General features: G+C 41.2%; 1 long non-coding RNA gene across 2 annotated transcripts; it reads left to right on the forward strand.

Moving 5' to 3' along the window:
* The first annotated feature begins 357 nt into the window (after nucleotides 1-357).
* On the forward strand, nucleotides 358-15,491 carry LOC309528694. Of its 2 annotated transcripts, XR_014217879.1 has the most exons (4): nucleotides 358-832; nucleotides 1,013-1,294; nucleotides 13,337-13,401; nucleotides 14,451-15,491. It is a non-coding gene; the product is annotated as an uncharacterized lncRNA (long non-coding RNA). The 2 variants fall into 2 exon arrangements; XR_014217880.1 differs by lacking the exons at nucleotides 13,337-13,401; nucleotides 14,451-15,491 and adding an exon at nucleotides 1,865-2,394.
* Nucleotides 15,492-19,760: the final 4,269 nt, after the last annotated feature.

Consider the following 19,760-nt stretch of genomic DNA (forward strand, 5'->3'; position numbering starts at 1 on the left):
GACCTTGCTGAATACCTGAATGGGACATGCTGTATTAAGACACCTAAGACGTTCACCTTTAGAATTCAGCACAAGGAACAGTAACTGTTGGGTCCTTCAAAGCTTTGCTGGTCTTTCCCCCACCTCCTCCTCCCTCCCTCCCTCCCTGTTTTTTCCCCCTTGAAAATCCCTCTATTGTGCCAATCAAGCAGATGGTTTGCAGGAAATATAGCTTGGCCCCAATGACCGAAACTAATTTTAACTAGCTTTCCAAACCTGGCACGTTTGTTTTGCTCTTTCAAACCAGCTCCAAAAACAGCTGGCAAGGGTGAATTAAACCCATTAAAGACACATTTATAAGAAATTATATTCACATAGGTTGTCTGAATCTACCCCCCTCCTCCCTCTATTCCCCCAAAGAGGGGGGAGAGATGAGTGCATTGAAATGAAAATGGCTTGCATACACTACCCTCCTTAACATCGCCTGAAAGTCTCAAAACATTTTACTAAATAGATTAACTTGACTATTGTTTTGCATCACATTTATCAGCTTCATTAAGTGAATAGCTGAACAAATATATTACGCATGCATGAAAAGCTCTTTTGGGGGCTGTCTTATTGTGTCCTCAGCCCTGACAGGTGGTTAACTGTGTGGTGTTTCCCCCCCTTTTTCTCTTCTTTTTCTCTCCCTGCCCCAAAGAAAGAAGGGATCTCGGATAAAACAGCAGAGACGAGACTTGGCAAAGGAACCTGGAGGCGAGAGTTACATGCTTCCACCCCTTCCATTCAGACTGGCCAACCCTGAACGACCATGTTCTCAAATACACAGACGAAGGATGTGATCAGGTCAAAAGTAATTCACTGGAGTTTTGTCCCTGTTTCTTTGCCAGGCCAACTGTGAGGCTAGTTAATTTGTCCCTTCTCTTCTTAATGTGTTTCTCTTGTCTACTTTGAATTTTATTTTCCCATTTGTCATGTGTCTGGTTATTGTTGGTATTAATTCGATCTCTATCTCTACATATATTTTCCTCAGCTTTTAAGCCACACAAAGCAATCAAGCAGAGATTAAGCATCGTCCAAGCCTTCCCCCTGCAAACAGCTGAGCAGTCATGACTGTGGTCCACAAGTAGACGGAGCATAGGGCTTCAAGCTCATCAGCTTCATTGGGAGTCCATCACCTAGTCCTGCTCATCCAGCTTCAGTTTCTAATGTGTCAGATGAGCACATCAACAGCCTATGCCAGCCTTCCCCAACCTGATGCTCTCTAGATGTTTAGGACTACAGCTCCATCAGCACTGAAGAACTTGATCACACAGTAAGTTACACAGAAGTAAGAAGCAAGATTTAATCCTTCTGTATGATACATACTAACACAAGAACAAGCATAATCTTGAATGCTAAGTTTTAGGAAGCTCTTGCAATCCTTGCTGTGATTTCCTGCACCACATTTACAAGGTCAATCAATGATTACAGTAACTGAAGTCTGGACTAGAAGAACATAATTAATGCTTGCCAAAGGATCATCTAGTCCAGCACTCAATATGACCCTTACCTTTGTTGCACAGCATCGATACAATTCATTCTAATACCAGTTGAGACCCAGTATATGTCAGGTATATCTACCATCTCTGGATACTGGTTAAATCCTAATGAGAGTGAAACTGTTCTAGGGTGGACAATCTACACATGGAATTATGTTAATGCTGAGACTGTAAATGCTATTAAAACATTCATAAGCTACTTTGTACTATCTAAGCCATGTTGAGAACATACTGTTGAAAAGTGGCATACAGATATTCTAGAAATATATAAATACATAATTTCTTAAGCTTTTCTTCGTAATAATGGTGCTTCAACCCAGCTGATCACTAATAACCATTTTCAGTTTCCCTTCATTCAATAATATCCTAGACAACCAAACCAGAAGGCCCGTATAGTTAAAGCTATGGTTTTCCCAGTAGTGATGTATGGAAGTGAGAGCTGGACCATAAAGAAGGCTGATCGCTGAAGAATTGATGTTTTTGAATTATGGTGCTGGAGGAGACTCTTGAGAGTCCCATGGACTGCAAGCAGATCAAACCTATCCATTCTTAAGGAAATCAGCCCTGAGTGCTCACTGGAAGGACAGATCGTGAAGCTGAGGCTCCAATACTTTGGCCACCTCATGAGAAGAGAAGACTCCCTGGAAAAGACCCTGATGTTGGGAAATATGGAGGGCACAAGGAGAAGGGGACGACAGAGGACCAGTTGGTTGGACAGTGTTCTCGAAGCTACAAACATGAGTTTGACCAAACTGCGGGAAGCAGTGGAAGACAGGAGTGCCTGGCGTGCTCTGGTCCATGGGGTCACGAAGAGTCAGACACGACTCAGTGACTAAACAACAACAACAATGGCCGTGCTGTATATAGACATTATGTAAGCTTTATGCAAGTGAGTAATATTAAAACACTTGGTTTTTTAAATTTTCAATTCCTCAGTTTCACTGAGTTTTCAGCTCTGGTTTATTTCTGGTGGGTTGAAGACAATTTATACCCCCTTAACATATATGACTGAAAAATGTGAGCAGCATTGAATATAGTGTGAATAAATCCTTTTGGAATGATTCACAGTCTGCTTGAAATTTCACAGTCCCAAGTATTTTGGTGCTCACTGCAACCTCGCCTACCTCTTTGCATAGTACCACGCACAAAGATGACCTCTCTTCACCACAAATGGTAGCATGGGGCCAACTTTAAGAGAGCTTTGAATGGCTGTGTTTAACCTTCCCTATGTAATGTGCACCCTAAAGGCTGAACTACAAATCATATGATATGTTTAGAACATGCCTTGTAAAATAATCTCTAGCGACCCATGCTTTTTCAAGTAAATGGAAGTCTTGTTTTCTTTTTCTTCTCCATACTTCCTTCAACTTATTTGAAAACAGGTTTTTAACTGGAGCTTTTGAGAAGCTTAGTTATCAACTATGCACAATGAACAGTACAGCAGAGAAAATGTTTTGATAAGAGTTTCAAAGCTGGCCTGATAATCTAATTAGAGAGTAAGTTCTCTGCCAGAGAGCTGCCTACAGAGGGTGGCGGGGGGAGGCTTTTCTCACACCTGGTGGATTGTTTGGTCAATCTTTTTAAATGCCTGTGGCTTTACAGGGGGAAAACTTTTTTCCTTAAAACATACACCCCCATACAAGTTCCTGTGCAATGCAATTGAAAGAATGTGGTGGTTGTCAACATGAGTTTGGTATAAGGGTGCTGTTTAAATGTGGGTTCACTTTACGTTGACCTTTACTCACAGTTATCAAAAAATGGCATATAAAGGAAGGTGTGGGAAGACTTTAAAAGACCATAATAAATTTGGATAACTGTTAAAATTAAGAGCTGAGCACCCATGCGTATTTTTGGTTGTTAGGACTCAAAATAGTTAGCAGCTGTGAGTGAGAAGTTCTGAATTGTAGCCACACCAACAGAACTTTTTTTATAATTAAAAAAAAGCACAAAACACACCCTGTTTAGTCCTTGATTCCTACAAACAAAATAAAGTACCTTGTCGAATAGGGCCCATTGAGCAGGAATTATGGGTTAAGAGAGGGGGTACGAGATGGCAGCGTGGGTGCTTGTTTATCAGGCAGGAGTTGTCAGTTGTTAGCAAAGCCAATGAAAGGAAGGACGCCAGAGTCTGATGGCTGGGATAGCATTGATGTGAGGTAACGGAGTAATCGGATTGAAAGTTAGCCATAGTATTTATGTCAGTTCACGTTTCGTCAAATGAATAATATGGGGTTGCTACCTAGCCCAGGCCTTGGCCTAAGGGTTCAATTATAAAGCGTCTAGGGCTCATTTGATTCAAATATAAATTAATTCTCACTGAAGCATTGGCTGATTAATCTATTTGCATAATAGTACGAGGGGAACTGCACCATGGTTATTTTGCAGGGATTCTGAAAAGCTTTAAATTCATTTAAAAGAATATTGTGTGAGAAGTCAGGGAAGCTGAACTACCTCTATAGGGCTTCTGAAGCCATTTTTAGAAAGAGGCCGATGGGCTAAATTCTAAGGGTGTCTGAATTTAGTTGCACCAAAAAAGGGCTACATTTTTGTCTCCTTTATGTCTGTTGTGTGTCCTTTGCTTTCAAAAGTGTGCTCCATTCCCACCATTTTTCTTTCTTTCATGGACCATATACTAAGATAGGCTGAAGGCATATTGGGCCATTTACCACAGCAACGCTTTTGATGCAATAATACATGTCCAGCCAGGTCACTCCTCTTCGGGATGATTGGCGTTATAAGCACATGATTAATGGATAAATAAGAATTAGGAATTCTCACTGGTAGTACTAATGCAAGTGTACATTAAATAGTGATTCCTACATAAAAATAAGGAATGGGTCATTGTTTTTTTGTTGCTGCAGTTTTTTTGTCGGCCGGTGTAAATGGGTCATTGTTCTACTCCACACCCACAGATGCTTACAAGACAAGCATCTGATGCAGTAGCTCATTCCAAAATACAGTACAGGAATTATAGAGCAATCCTTTGGGGTAGGAATAGGAGGAATCAAAAGCAGAGGAAGCGTCATATCCAAACCCAAGGTAGCCATAGGCTTCTCTTCTGGGAAATAAACGATGCTATCCCCCAATTCCATGAGTGTTTTGGGGAAACAAGAGAGCTTTGGATCCAGTTTCTCCCAGAATGCCTTATTTTTGCCGTTTCTGGAGTCTAAGATCTGGTGTTGGTAGAGCACCAACTATCTCCAGGGACCTCTTTCTCCATTCTTGGAGAGAGAGAGATGCAAAATAGTCTAACAGCCTCTGGGATGCCCTCTGAGAGACCAGAGGACTGCAACCTTAGACTGTGCACACACTGTACCTCTAAAGGACATCTGAAGCACATTTTGACCCCTCAAATAATTCTGAGCACTGTAGTTTGTTAAGGCTTGCTGGGAATTGTAATTCTGTGAGAGGTAAACTACAATGCCCAGAATTCTTTGAGGGAAAGATTATGGTTTGAATGTGCATTAAAGGTATAGTATGTAAGCAGCCTTAGTTTTTTAGGTGACACTGCTGTTATATTTTACAGACTGGAGACTCATGCTTCTACAGAAGCAGATGTTGCCTCCTGCTACATATGCATGCATTATATTTTACTTTCCCTATAGTCTATGATTTGAATATAGGGATTTGCTTTTATCTTCTGGAATCAACTAGCCTGCATAACATTTGTTGATTTCTGTTTCTGTCATGTGTAAAGACTGGCATGTGACCTTCCCCTGTTCCTTAAAATATATAGAATTTACTGCACCTACTATTTGCAAAAAATAAATAAATCTTTTTTAAAAAATAAAGGAGAAGCATTTGCTTTGGCTTCTAGTATCCTTTACAGTGACATTCTTCTGGAGAGAGAATGCATGAAGGAAGGAAGGAGGGAAGGACAAAATTGCAACTCCAGAGCAATTTAGTATGATTTATCAAACCTGATTGCCTCAGAATAATGTGAAGTATAATCTCATTAAGCTAAATGGGCCTGAAGTTATTAAATAGTTGTGGGTCATCAGAAGATTAGCTAAATGGGGTGCTATTTACATTGGATTATACTGCGTACCAGAAAATGAATACGTGCCTAATTTCTTCTCTGAATATTTATTCATTCTTGACTTTTACATGGCTGCTACCAATTTTCATGTGTTGGTTAGACAAGGAAAGGTATTGGTCACTGACAGAAAGGATATACTACACACAAGGACCAATACGGTGAAAAGTTTCTTCTGGCAGCTGGAGAGCTACTATCATTTAACTCTTACCTTCTGTCCTTGACTCTTACTTACATAGTATTACCTTACAAATGGGACAATAGGCTGGTTCCTTTAAATTTCCCAAAACAAAATGAAAGCAGACAGTTTCTTTTTCTTGCTGTTTCCCTTGTCAGTTGTAGTATCTGCCTCCATTTACTCCTTTGCTCTATGGCACAAGGAATGCTTGTGTCTGGTGGGAGGGATGGCAGATAGGGAAGGGAGTAAACACAAGGTGCAAGAGCTGCTTTCTCTCCAGATGCAAAAGTCAGTGTGGTGGAGTGGCTAGTCGTTAGTGTGTCAGACTGGGAGTCTGGGGTTTAAATCCCCACTCAGGCATGAAGCTCACTGGGTGAAGATGGGCGAGTCGCTGACTCTCAGTCTAATCCTACCCCAAGGATTGTTGGGGCGATTAAATGAGGAGGGGGAGGACCATCTATGTCACCTTGAGGTCCTTGAAGAATAAGGTGGGATATAAATGCAGTAGGTAGATAGATAGATTCAGAAGATTTAAGGAACTTTGTTAAAGTGGGAATCTCACATTACCTTCATTATTCTAAAAAAAAAAAAAAAAAAAAATTAACCCAGAAGGAAAAACAACTAATCTCTGAAGGACTGGGGCAGAACTCTGAAGGTGGGTAAATTACTGTGAGCACACCATGCAAATGACTTTGCCCAAAGAATCTTGGAAAATGTACTTTACAGACTCATAGTTCCCAGCACTCTTGACAAACTACAGTTCCCAGGATACTTTGAGGGAAGTCATATGCTTTAGATGTGCTTTAAATGTATGGTGTGTACACAGCCATTATATAACCAAAATGTGTTAGGCACCACCAATGGTCTTCATGGTTTGTTCAGCATTTTGGGATTTCCTTCTCTTTTTTGGGGGGGCTATTAGTGAAGTAACTGAGGGACTTTTGAAGTGAATCTGACATGAGTATGGTGCTTGAATTAGCCTTGAGGGAACTGGTGGTGAGCTCAGATTTTCCTCACAAATTGAAGTTTCTGGTGCGTGTAGGGGGGCAGGGGGAGAGCAATCTCTTCAGGTCAGGACTTGATGACACTTAAGGCTCTGGCTACCAGGTGTGGTCCCTCCAATTCACTGCCTCATAACAGTGCTTATAGAACAGCTGCCTTTTGACTGTATACTTAAAAGTTAGAATGGCATGCCTAATTAATAGAACATTGTCACAGGATAATGGTGGCCCTGCTGATTTGCTGTGGTGTTTGTCATCAGCAAACAATACTGAGGCAAACACTAAGACATCTGCTTCCCAAACAGAAGCCCATCTTCTTCCTGTGACAACTTTCTAGCCCAATTAGCCAGTTACTTTTGTACCAAAAATGATTGATTTTGGCTCGCTTCGTTTTGCCTGGAATTAAAGCAGTCCAGCTTTCACTGATTTAGGAAGGTGACCCAACCATTAGTATTAACCACCAATAAGTATCCTGTAGAAGAAAGCGTTATTGAGGCATAAATTTTTGTAGTCCATATCATCAGATGTACTGTGACTCATGTCCAAGATTCAGCACCCAGGCCAGCTATAAAAGGATCTCAGGAAAGTTGAGACATAGTCTGATGCCTTAGAGAACTGCTACCTGCCAAACTAGAAAGTGCTTGACTAGAATGCTCAGTGAACCATTAGTAATAGTTGTTGTTGTTATTATTATTACTACGCTTCCATCTTACTCCCATCATCCCCCCCCATCCAGTTTCAGGTCCTGTTCCACGTCTTCCTTCAATTTTCCGCTGATTGACAGATAAATCTATTTTCTTAAGTTCTATTAATTGGTGAAGAGAGAAAAAAACAGCAAAAGAACAATAGTACATTTAGTTCTTTTAGGTGAATCATTGAGAGAAATGCTCTTTTACTCAGAGTTGCAGGAAGCTGAATGACTAGCATAACTAACTAGCCATTCTACAATGGGATATGTTCAGCAATATTTATGTGAGCTTTGTAGGCTAAGATACACTTGGGTGGCAATGAATTGTCAGTTCCTATATCAATCTGCCAAGTATGAATAGGCCTTAGTGAGCCTGAACATTAAGTTCAGGAATCCGTAAAGCTGATAGAGATCATGCATGATATCGATATGACCTTAATCTCGGAGGATATAAATTAATCCATTTTAAGCAAGCAAGCCACCTTATTCTGCAAAGTTGCATCTCAGATTTTCCACAGGACATTTTATAAAGAAGCAAATAGCTAATTAATGTGATAACTGGAGTGGCAGCTATTGTGATATGTTTACCACTGTGCTGGCTTCCATTGGCATCCCCCGAATTAGTGCTATAAAGAAACCTTGTCTGTGATAACTAAATCTGTGTTAAGATATTTAGGATCAACATTTGAGGTCCATCCACTATTCCTCCAGCCACCGTAACATAAATTTCCCTCCCAACTTGTCATAAGGGCCCTGGAGAATTGTTGTTTGATTTCAGGGCTATATACCTACCACCCATGACCTAATCATGAGTAAGGGAACTGACATACTGTGTATTACTGAGATGTGGGTGTGTAAGCTGGGAGAAACTGATTTCTCAGCAGCGGTGTTTGTCTAGGGTCAGCTGAGTTTCCCTATAACACTAATATATGCATGAGAATTGGTTGGTGAGAGATGTATAGCCTATAGCAGCCTTCCTTAAACTAGTGTACTCCAAATGTTTTGGACAACAATTCCCATCCACCCCAGCCGGCATGGCCAATAGTCATGGATGATGGGAGTTGTAGGAGAACACCTGGTTGCAGAAAGATTTGTATTTCTTCTCTCTCTCCTCACTGCCCTCAGAATGCCTGTTGAAGTCATGGTTCCTCTCTGGAATAGCAGTGGTAGTCACCATCACTCCCAAGTGCCTCTCCCACTTTGCAGAGCTCAGTCTTCTCATTGGCTTTCTGAGGAGCTCCAAGCATTGAAGCTTTCTAAGAGATGAGTACAATATGAATGGTGAAAGTCTCAAAGTGAATTTGACTGAAGCCAGAAAAGAGCTCATTACTGAGCCTACTGGGTGACAGTGATGGTGACAAAGCCATTTTAAGTCCTTTGCTGCTTGAGGCAATGAAAAATATAGTGTCTCACCCAGTCCATGTATGATGGCTAATAAAGCTAGCAGCTTAATCTCCCTTCAAAACTGGTGACCCAACAGCATCTTCCATGGTATCTGAGAGCAGTAGGCTAGCTTAAGGGGCAGAAGACAGACTATGGGGCAGAAATGCCACCTAAGGCAGCTGGCCCTGGATTGCAGTGAAAAAGCATGACTTGTCAAGCCACTATTGCATCCTCGGGGTGCCACCCAGTGGCGCTTTTCCAAGTTGTTCAGGGCCTACTTCAACTTGGGCAAATTGGTGGCATTAGAGAAACTTTGGAGAATCACTAAGATAAGTTTGCTAAGTACTTTGAAAATAAAGGCTTTTGCATTTACCTTGACCTGGACTTGTTCAGAACTTCAGACAGTGGATGTATCTATGGCACCATTAAGTTATGGGGTTATGGGATGCATTTTTGTTTTTGCAGCTTTGGGCTGTGAAGAGGGGGCTTGAATGAGTGTGGCCTGCTATATGTCTTCTTGACCATTGTCCTTCTTGACTAGCAAAAGTGGGTTGACCAGCTGAATCTAGAAGATAACAAACATCTCTTTGTGAAAGGCAAAAAATTCAATTGTCATTAATAATTTGGTGGTGAGGCTGCTCATGAAGAACCGCTTCTTCATGTCCAGAAAAACATTATACCAAACTGGGCAACATTATCCTCAGAGATGTCCAAATCACTGCGGTTTGGAACAGTTCAGTCTGCCACCTTGATTCAAAAAGGCATCCAATGGTATCTAAACAATAAACCAAAACCTGTACCTTAATCTCAGGAACCATCACATCCAATTGGAATGATGATTTCTTCAGAGCATTCTAAACTGGCAGAGTTTGGAACCATCATGCCAAATTGGGTTATGTGATGCCAAATTGGGCCATGATGTTTTCAGAAGCATCCAAATTGGCATAGTTCAGAACAGTCATCTTTTTGGAATGGTTCAGTCCACCACCTGGAGTCAACAGTATTCAAGTGTAGACCAAAACCCACTCCTCACTCTTCGGAACTGTCACTCCAAATTGGGTGATCATATCTTCAGAGGCATCCAGGCTGGTGCGATTTGGAACCATCACAGCAAAGTGGGCCATGATATCTACTACTTGCAACCAGAAGTTTCAATAGAAGGCAGAATTAGTTACGGTGCATACAGTGACCTGGAGGAGTATCACACAGTTTGCTCTCATGTCAACTGAACCACCTCAACTATTCCATGGAGGCCTGTTTGGTGTGATCTTCCATTTTTCTCCAGTGTCACATGTCCTATGGCCCTGGAAAACTGGTCACAGTTCCAACTGGCCACAATCCCCCCTTATTTTCCTATAGAGCAATGCCATTTTTCAAAATATGGAAAAAATAACATTATGTATTATATGTCTATCGAATAATTTACCCTTATTAGAAACAAAGGAAGATAGCTTATACCAAATCCAACCTTATAACTCGGTATTGCCTATACCATTTGGGTACCCCCCCACACACCAAAAAACAAATAATGTTGCAGAGGGCAGCTCCCCATCATCTATGACCACTGGCCATGCTGGCTGGAGCAGATCGGATTTGCAGTCTAAGATATCTAGAGGTCACTGTGTTGGCTACTCCTGGTCTACACTGACTGACGGTGGTTCTCCAGGGTTTCAGACAAGAGTATTTCCCATTCCTACTTGAAGAAGCCAGGGATTGAACCTGGGACCTTATGCCTGCAAATCATGTGATCAACCACTGATCCATGTTCCTTTCCCATAGTGATATTTGAGGCAGAGTTTAGAATGTACATCTGTTGTTTGCTGCATCCGGAAGTCCATTTCTCTCCAGCATGCATCATAGTCATTATTATTTTAGTAAAAGCAGAACTGATAGTTCAGACACACAGTTCCACCATACAGAAATGGCAGAAATATATTCTATGACATGTGGAAAACTCATTACTATTACTACTATTACTATTACTATTGTTATTATTTCCTTATTGGTAGAATTATACTGAAACTACGAACTGGTGGTGACCCGACAATCCAACATATGGAAGAAGCCAAAATAAATCCCATGAAGCTGACAGATGAAAGAGAAGCGAGAGTGCAAACTAGCTTACAAAAATGGTCAAATATTGTCAAGTGATCTGATGGTAGCATGTCTTATATACCGACTGCATTGTGAAAAGTAAAAAACAAGCAGTATGTCTTGCCAGGAATAACTAGCTTGAAAATGAAAGCGGGGAGACAGGGAGATGAGCAGGAGGAGAGAAAGGATTGTTGTCTTTTTAATGGACTTTTAAGAAGTGAACAGCCACAGTGTTTCTAGGGAATGTGATCCTGGTCAGTAACACACAGACCTCGGGGCAGAGAGGTCCTTAACATTCCGTTAGGACCTTTTGAACTCTGTTCATGCTACAAAAACTTCCTTTGAAAGGAACTGATTCACTAGCCTGTCAGAATTAAGGGGGGAGTGATGCTAAATTAATGCGTTCCCCCCGCATCTTGTTTGACTAAGAATCTGGCTGGGGAAGTATTAATTCCAATTGCTGCTGGATTAACAGTAGGCCCTATATTCAAACCCTTATTAGCCCTTTAATATGAAAGAAAAGCCACACATGGCTATTAATTACGTAAACAGCATTACTTTTTCATCGTGCATTAAAAAAGAAAGAAAGGAAAAGACCAGCCATTTCCCCATAATGGTGGGGGACTTCAGGAGTATAATTTAATTACAAACCCAAATGATCGAGGCAGACCAAACACTACAACATTTTCCTTTCCCCCTTTTTTATTTTAATACAATCATTCTCTCATTAATTGCTCGGATCTGTGAAGGGAAGGCCTCCAAGCCCGGGCTTTGCACAAAACTCATCCAAGAGTGAAGAGGGCAAGCTGAACACTTTAGTCCGTCCAGCTGCCTTTAAGTGAATGGTTTTCTGAAGGGTATGAATGCTTTCTGTCTCTCCTCATACAATGTAGGTGTTACTGCTCTGAGGGAAAGAAACAAAACAATAATCACTTGAAGGGAGCTCAGTCCTGCGGAGGGGAGGGCAGTGTTCTCACTCACTCATAAAATCATGCCTCCTTCATATCAGTAAGAGGGACATGGTACAAAAGGTGACTTCGAATGGTACTTTCAGGGGGTCGGGAGAGCTCTTTGAAAGCACCGAGCTATTCTAAATGAGATTGGAATAGCATCTGCCTTGGTTTTGTGAGTCAATCGGTGGGCATTTTACAGTGAAATAACCCTCAAAAAGACCAAGTAGCACTTCTAAAGATGCACAGAGGAGATGCATTTTAATACAAAGACCCCTTCCACTACGCCTGCCTGCCTGCGTGGATATCCACCATTAACATCTCTACAAATGCCTTTTAAAATAACGAATGTGGGCTATGGGATTTCTCTCTCTCTCTCTCTCTCTCTCTCTCTCTCTCACACACACACACACACACACACACACACACTTCTCTGCCATAATAATGCAAACACTGGGGTCTTATGATATATAGTAGGTGCTTCTTTTATAACAGGACATGTTGGCACAGATAAATTTTGTTTGCCATAAATGTGGGCAAAGTGGTGACATATATAAGCAGTGGCCTATAGCTAGTTTTTTTTTTTAAAAAAATAGTTAAAATGAGAGTGTGCTGCATGTAGAATGAGGCACATTTCTGCCCTGTCCCCCCAATAATAATGTTATTTATGTGAATCTGAACCTATTCAAGATCTTTCACATTATTTGTTAATATTCCATTCCATAGATTAGGCAGAAGAGGTTGTTCTCAATCCTGAATAAGGATTAATAAGTGAAGTTGGATGTTTTGGTTAACCCATAATTTTTTAATTATGCTATTTTCTGTATCTAGATGCTGAACTTAAGGGAAAATTTGTTTAAAATAAGTCACTCAGTGTCAAAAGGATGCAATGCAAGCTAGGGGCATTTTTGTAAGCTGGCCTTTCTTTTTCTTCTCTCTTATATACAGTGTTCCCTCAGGTTACATACGCTTCAGGTTACATACGCTTCAGGTTACAGACTCCACTAACCCAGAAATAGTACCTCGGGTTAAGAACTTTGCTTCAGGATAAGAACAGAAATTGGGCTCCGGCGGCGTGGCGGCAGCAGGAGGCCCCATTAGCTAAAGTGGTCCTTCAGGTTAAGAACAGTTTCAGGTTAAGAACGGACCTTCAGAACGAATTAAGTATGTAACCAGAGGTACCACTGTAATGTAAACATTATATAGCTAAGATAACTTGCAGTATGTAAAGAAAAGCTAAAATGCAATAAACTTGACTTCTCGTGATGTGGAAAGGTGAAATTAACCATTAGTAAATTTGATATCGGAATGGCTTTGGTCATGCTCTGTGTAGCTCTGATAATAATTAAATTAGGTTTACTATTTACAGATTTGCCTCTTCTGCAGAGGGGCTGCAGGCTTCAGACTTGCATTCTGTGGAGAGGTATACTGCTGTCCATTTCCCCCCAACTATTTTTTCCATCAAGGTCTCTCACTCTTTACACAGGAATTCCTATCCAGCACGTTGGCTGCTAATAGATTGATGGGAGAAAGGTGGAAAGGCACAAATAGGTAAGTTTACTGAAATCAGGTGCCTCTTTCTTGGGGTGTGTGTGTGTTTTAAAAAACCATTCTGGCCATGTTCAGTCTGCATTTAAGCCCTTTTGCGTTAGTTACTTTTGGTCTGAGGAGACCTTTACTCTGATTCCAGCATAAAAGGGTGAGGTGCAGTGCTTTCTATAGCAAAAGCCCTTGCTGGGTCAGAGTAAAAACCTCTCCCCCCACGCACCAAAGCGGACCAACACAAAAGGTTTAAGGAGGAAAATTGTTAAAAGGGAAACCCTTTTCTCTTTGGGATGAATGCATTGGGGAGATTAAAACTTTCATTTGAGATTTTGCTGTATTCATAGTAGTGAGGCTGTGAATAGAGCTAAGTCAGAGCCCACAGTGGTGGTGGTGTGCCCTTTTATACTCTGGCACATCTTCAGACACAGGTTGTTTTGCACTTGAAAGAAGGGGAATGTGGGATTTTGACAGCTGATATTGGCCTCTGAGCTCTTGATGGGGATTTTCTAATTAACCCCAAGAGCCCATCAGGTGGTCAAACTGGAATGATTTCTGTCAGAGAGGGCAAAAAGTTGGGTTTCCCTATTCCTCCTTTCTATCGAGTTCACTGGGGAAGTCTTTTAACATCACCTATTAAATGAAACCAATTTTGCTTCTCTTTAAAGGGGTTTGGAAACTGAAAGGGCAATGTAACCCAGGCAAGCTGGAGGTTTCACAAAGGACTTTTGAACAGGTTAAAAAACTGTGTCGATAGCCAAAATGACAATGCCATTAAAATCTCTTAACGATTACATTGTCAGTGTTTTGGCCCCAGAGATAGATAGATAGATAGACAGACAGATATTCTGTTTAATTTTGAAAATGTCAAGTTGAATTCTTTTTCAGAGGAACTAGATGAGCATTTACATTCTTGTGTATATCCTGAATGTGAATGATGAAGTGCTCTGAATCTGAAATAACTTTTCCTGACTGCACAGATCATTTTCCTACTATGTGGCACCTATCAAGTGCTCACCTTTTGTGAATTGAACTCACTACATAATTCGTTTCCACAGTCCTGGAAAGATTTGTGGCTACCAGGTCTCCTCCTGTGAGCATACAACACACATTGCAGAATTGTCCTAGCAAAATATGGATGTTTGTTTTTTCAGTTTCCTTGCCATAATTAGTGCAACAAGATATATATGGATTAGACTCTTTATACTGACTCAGGTTAGATGGGAGAGGACCAGCATGATCTGAAGCACGCTGCACATCTTGAAAGCATGCATTTGAATCTGAAGTGATGCAACAGAACTCTCAATCTATGATGTCAGAGTGATCAGATTTACTAGCTGGGAAGCATACATTTACATCATGTTTAGAAAAGTGTACCAAAGCTGAGCTCCATGTGGATCAGCCCTGAAGGCAAAATCTAAATCTAATTCTACGAAAACTGCAACTGCAGAGAAGGAACATTTGTGCTCAGCACAGGAGATGAAATCCACCTGTCTATTTCTTGACTGGGTCTTGTAGGTTTAAGCTGCAAGGAGCCACAGATGAAGTTTCAGCATAAGTGATGCTGTCTATATCATGCTTTCTCCGCATAAATCAAACCCATGCATTCACTCCCTGACAAATGGAAGCGGACACCGTAAGGAAGAGGGTGTGAAGCATGTAGGTTTAGAACAGCTAGTAGAAAGACATGATTATTTGTATTATTGCAGCACTGAGAGGCAACAAGCGAGATCATGGGGGCCATTGTGTTAGACATGGCATATATTTATAGAAAAGGACAGCTTTGGTTCCAAAGAGCTTACAACTTACACCAAAAAGAAAGAAAGGGTTGAAAAGGAAATAGAGGCAAAGAAGAAAAGTGACTTGTTCACAATTTCAGCTTTCCCTTCCGTCAGTGTGTGGGAGTGATCTACAGGCTTTGAAGAACAGAAGCAAAAAAGGAGGAGGGATGGAATAAGAATTCCAGTGAGCTTGCATATTGTAAGACTGTTTGCTACATTATAATTGGTTTTGCCTATTGAAAGTTGGCTAAAATATTTGCTTTTCCCCCTCTATGCATCACCAAGACCAAGAGTGTATTCTAAAGCCTCATAAAATGATTCTGCTGTGTTGGAGATTAGAGATATAAAAGCCTTTTTATTATCTCTATTTTGCCATGTGCATTTGCAATGAACTGCAACCTCCTACCCCCTAGCGGTATAATTAGTTCAATCAAGGCACATTCAAGGTTGGGTCCGATACTGAAGAGTACACAGAGAAGCTTTGACTTGAGTATTATTTCTTGTTACATGGGGAGAGAGAGAGAGAGCAGGAAGGTAAGAACGTTCCATTCCCTGGTCATTCCATGGTGGGAAGAACTAGGGAAGAACTGCACCAATCCTTAAGTGCTACTCATCCAGGCCTGAAAAGCCATGGGCTACTTGGTGTGCATAGGCTGTTTGGTGTCCTTCTTCTGGCCTGTCATATTGAGGTAGTCTGCTTCTATGGAATGCTAGAATAACTCAAGCTGGAAGTGTTATTATGCAGAGAATATAATGCTACTATGTAAAATAACATGAGATAATCACAATATTTTATACAATGCTGTCAGTGTGCATAGAGCATAAGAGCATATAGAATACGACAGGCCCCTGCCAGAAGGAGCCTTAAGGTAAAATTCAGCACAGGAAGAACACATAGCTATCAACTTTTCCCTTTTTTAAAAGGAAATTCCCTTATTCCGAATAGGATTCCTCGCAAGAAAAGGGAAAAATTGACAGCTATGGAAGAACAGCAGATTTTGTCATTTTCTTTTTGTGTAGCAGTAATTGCATCAATTGCTGGAAAGAAGGAGATTTTCGATGCCCATAAAGGCAAGATTAAACCTAGTTATGCACTTTAAGCCCAACTATTTTCAGAACATGAACCTCCTTTGCACACAGCAAATCCTAGAGGTTCCGGATAGCTTTGAGTAGCTCCACAGAAATACATGCGCACTCTTCACATTGAAGCAGCTGCCGCCCCACCATGCCATTCACCATTAAGTGGTATGCCGTATTTTAATCAGTTTTACAAAATAAGCCACCTACCCTGGGACCATTGGTGAATGGTGGCTTGACTGGGAAAGGTTACTCTTAACTTCAGAAGGACAGCATGGGCTAAATTTGTAACTAAAGCAGATTATAAAAATTCATTCATTCATTCACTTATCATAACGTATATAATACTTGATTGTAAACAGAACCTCTAAACAATGTACAAAAAACAAACAAACACAAAAAACACAAAACAAGTAATAATAATGAAAATCTACAAAAAGCTAAAAATAGTTTCAAACACATGTTGACTTCTGCATGTCTGGATAGGCTTGCCTGAACAGAAATGCTTTTAGGCACCTCCTGCCTGATGTGAATAAGGAAGTGAGTTCTAGAGTGTAGGTAAAAGGTAAAGGTAAAGGTACCCCTGCCTGTACGGGCCAGTCGTGTCCGACTCTAGGGTTGTTCGCCCATCTCACTTAAGAGGCCGGGGGCCAGCGCTGTCCGGAGACACTTCCGGGTCACGTGGCCAGCGTGACGAAGCTGCTCTGGCGAGCCGGCACCAGCGCAGCACACGGAAATGCCGTTTACCTTCCCGCTGTAAAGCGGTACCTATTTATCTACTTGCACTTAGGGGTGCTTTCGAACTGCTAGGTGGGCAGGAGCTGGGACCGAAAGACGGGAGCTCACCCCGCCGCGGGGATTTGAACCGCTGACCTTCTGATCGGCAAGCCCTAGGCGCTGAGGTTTTACCCACAGCGCCACCCGCGTCCCTTAGAGTGTAGGTGTTGCCATGCTAAATGATTGATTTCTTACAAATGCAGAACATAAGTATTTATGATGACCTCAGATTGCATTTATTTTTATTTTCTTTTACAATCAGTCGCAGCAGATCAGCTTCCAAATATGAATGGCCCTTGGGCATTGTATGATGTATATCTGGACCAAACGATAAAAATGAACAGGATGAGATTAGTCACAATCAAGGAGAGAGGTGGCTTGATACATATTTTGGCAAACTGCACATTGTCTTAATTGGCAAGATGATAATAAACAAATTTAAATAAATGTATTCCTTCAGTTCTGCTCAGTGCTGCCATATATTATATCAAGTAGCATTAATCTTCCGGTCACAATTTGTCTAAGCTGTTGCTATTACAGATTGTCTGATTGCAGAAGTGCAGCTGAAGCAGGGCTTGATTATCCATTATGTTAAGTATTCCTAAGAGTAAGGCCACAGCCAAGGGGATGTCCCAGACATCATCTAATTGTTTAGATTCTGCTCTCTGTTCTGAATTTCAGACTGTTGAGTGGAAAGGGGGGGATCCAGATCAGAACCATGGCCTGGGGGGGATGTAACCCTTTCCTTCAGCATAGTCCCAGTATTGTTCACCTCCCCCCATGCTATTTGCATAGAAGGGAAAAGACTTGTTGATGCCAATAGGAAATTTCTTCCCAATGCAAGTAACAGCCATAGGAGTATACAATATTCATAGAAAGATTTGGCTCTCCCCCCCCCAGCTGAAGCTCATTGGAGCTCAGCTCTGGCACCTCTCAGGTGGGCACCATTGTCATTCAAAAAAACAAGGGAGAAGTTCATGTTAAGCTCTGGCACTTCTTTTTCTAGAAAAATAGCACTGGAAAGGATTCCACTGCAAAATGCTCCATTTCCCCCTTCCCCCTTTTGTTCTTATATGGTGCACTAAATTGGCCACAACTTACTACACTAATCTTTCAACAAGGACAATAAAAATAATATAACCAACAAAAACTCACCTTATTTTCTGGTTGTTTATATACCTGTACCATGGACATGCCACCAATTTACATTTTTCACTGTTTTATATATTACTGATAATGGTGGTGTGATTCAAGTTACTACCATAGCCAAACTAAAAAGTTGTTCCCACTCTTTCCCACAACCAGGGGAAGTAGGCAGCAACTAAGGAAGAGCAGGAGGGTAGGACTTGAACCAATGGCTTCAAGTTACAAGCACTTTCTGACAGTAAGAGCTGATCAACAGTGGAACGGTCTCCCTTGGGAAGTGGTGGACTCTCCTTCCTTGGAGGTTTTTAAGCAGAGGTTGGATGGCCATCTGTCATGGGTGCTCTAGCTGAGATGCCTGCATTGCAGGGGGTTGGACTAGATGACTCTTGGGTCCCTTCCAACTCTATGATTCTAAGTAAGATAACCATTGGGAGGAGGGTATAACCATAAATGACAAATTTGCTAGACCCTGGTGTCCCCAAGATACCATACCTCCATCACTTCAGCTATCTGCTTCTCTATTTCTATGTCCATTAGCTTTTCATTTGATGACAGACATATGCTAAGGGTATGATCTTGGTTCCAAAGGGCATCTCTAAAAGGATATTGTGGAGTTGGCATAGTTTTTATCAATGGGCTGGAACAACTACCCAATGATAAAAGATTACTACATGTGGGGCTATTTCATTTAGAGAAAAAGACAAGGGGGGGGGGACACATGATCTATACAGAGTTCCTATGTAATGTTTTCTTTTAGGATGGTAGTGGCTTCCTTGATGCACCTGAAATAGACTGAACTTCATCAAATGTTTAGTCTGGTACAGCTCAATGTGACTGGCAGGGTCACCCTACACCAGAATGGATACTGTGTCCTATAATTTCACTCACACCGCATATACGGTAGGTCCATGACAGTTTCACACACTCACATACCACTCAACAACTGTTTTAGCACAGATTGCCCTAACAAAATAGGAGGCGTCATTTTTCAAGCAATAAAATATTGCAGCTTGAAGGAAGGGAAACTCTGGTACCTTTACAGCAGAGACTCTGCCCTCAGGAAAAATGGCTGAATCACCTATAATAAATAATAGCTGTGAATTTGTTTTGGAATAAAGTGATACTGCTGAAACCCCCAGGTATAGTTCAGAGCTATCAATCACAGAAATACTACACTCGGAACTACCCAAATGCAGCCTTCAGCTACTTAATTATTTGTGTGTCTTTCGGTTTGACCTTTGTTCAGCACATTCATAAACCTGTTTAAAGAGTTGCCACCAGGATACTGGCACAAATGGAGAGTTCTTTCTGATTGCTGCTTTATTTCTCTGAGAAGACAGAAGTTTCATAGATTTTTTTCCATGCTTTTGGGTATGAACGCTTGACATTACCATGTCTAGACTAGCAGAAAAACAAACAAAAACAAAACAAAAAATTCAGTGACTTAATTTTTCACTAGAAGAATAAGGAGCACAAAAATCTACCCCAAAGTATGGAGCAGATTTCATATTTCCCTTCTTAATTAGCAAGGGTACCAGATGCAAATCCTGAGCCTTTTTCTTTTTCTTAGCCTTTTTCTTATGCAGG

The sequence above is a fragment of the Podarcis vaucheri genome, assembly GCF_965113315.1.
Source record: "Podarcis vaucheri genome assembly, chromosome: 1".
Lineage (NCBI taxonomy): Eukaryota > Metazoa > Chordata > Lepidosauria > Squamata > Lacertidae > Podarcis > Podarcis vaucheri.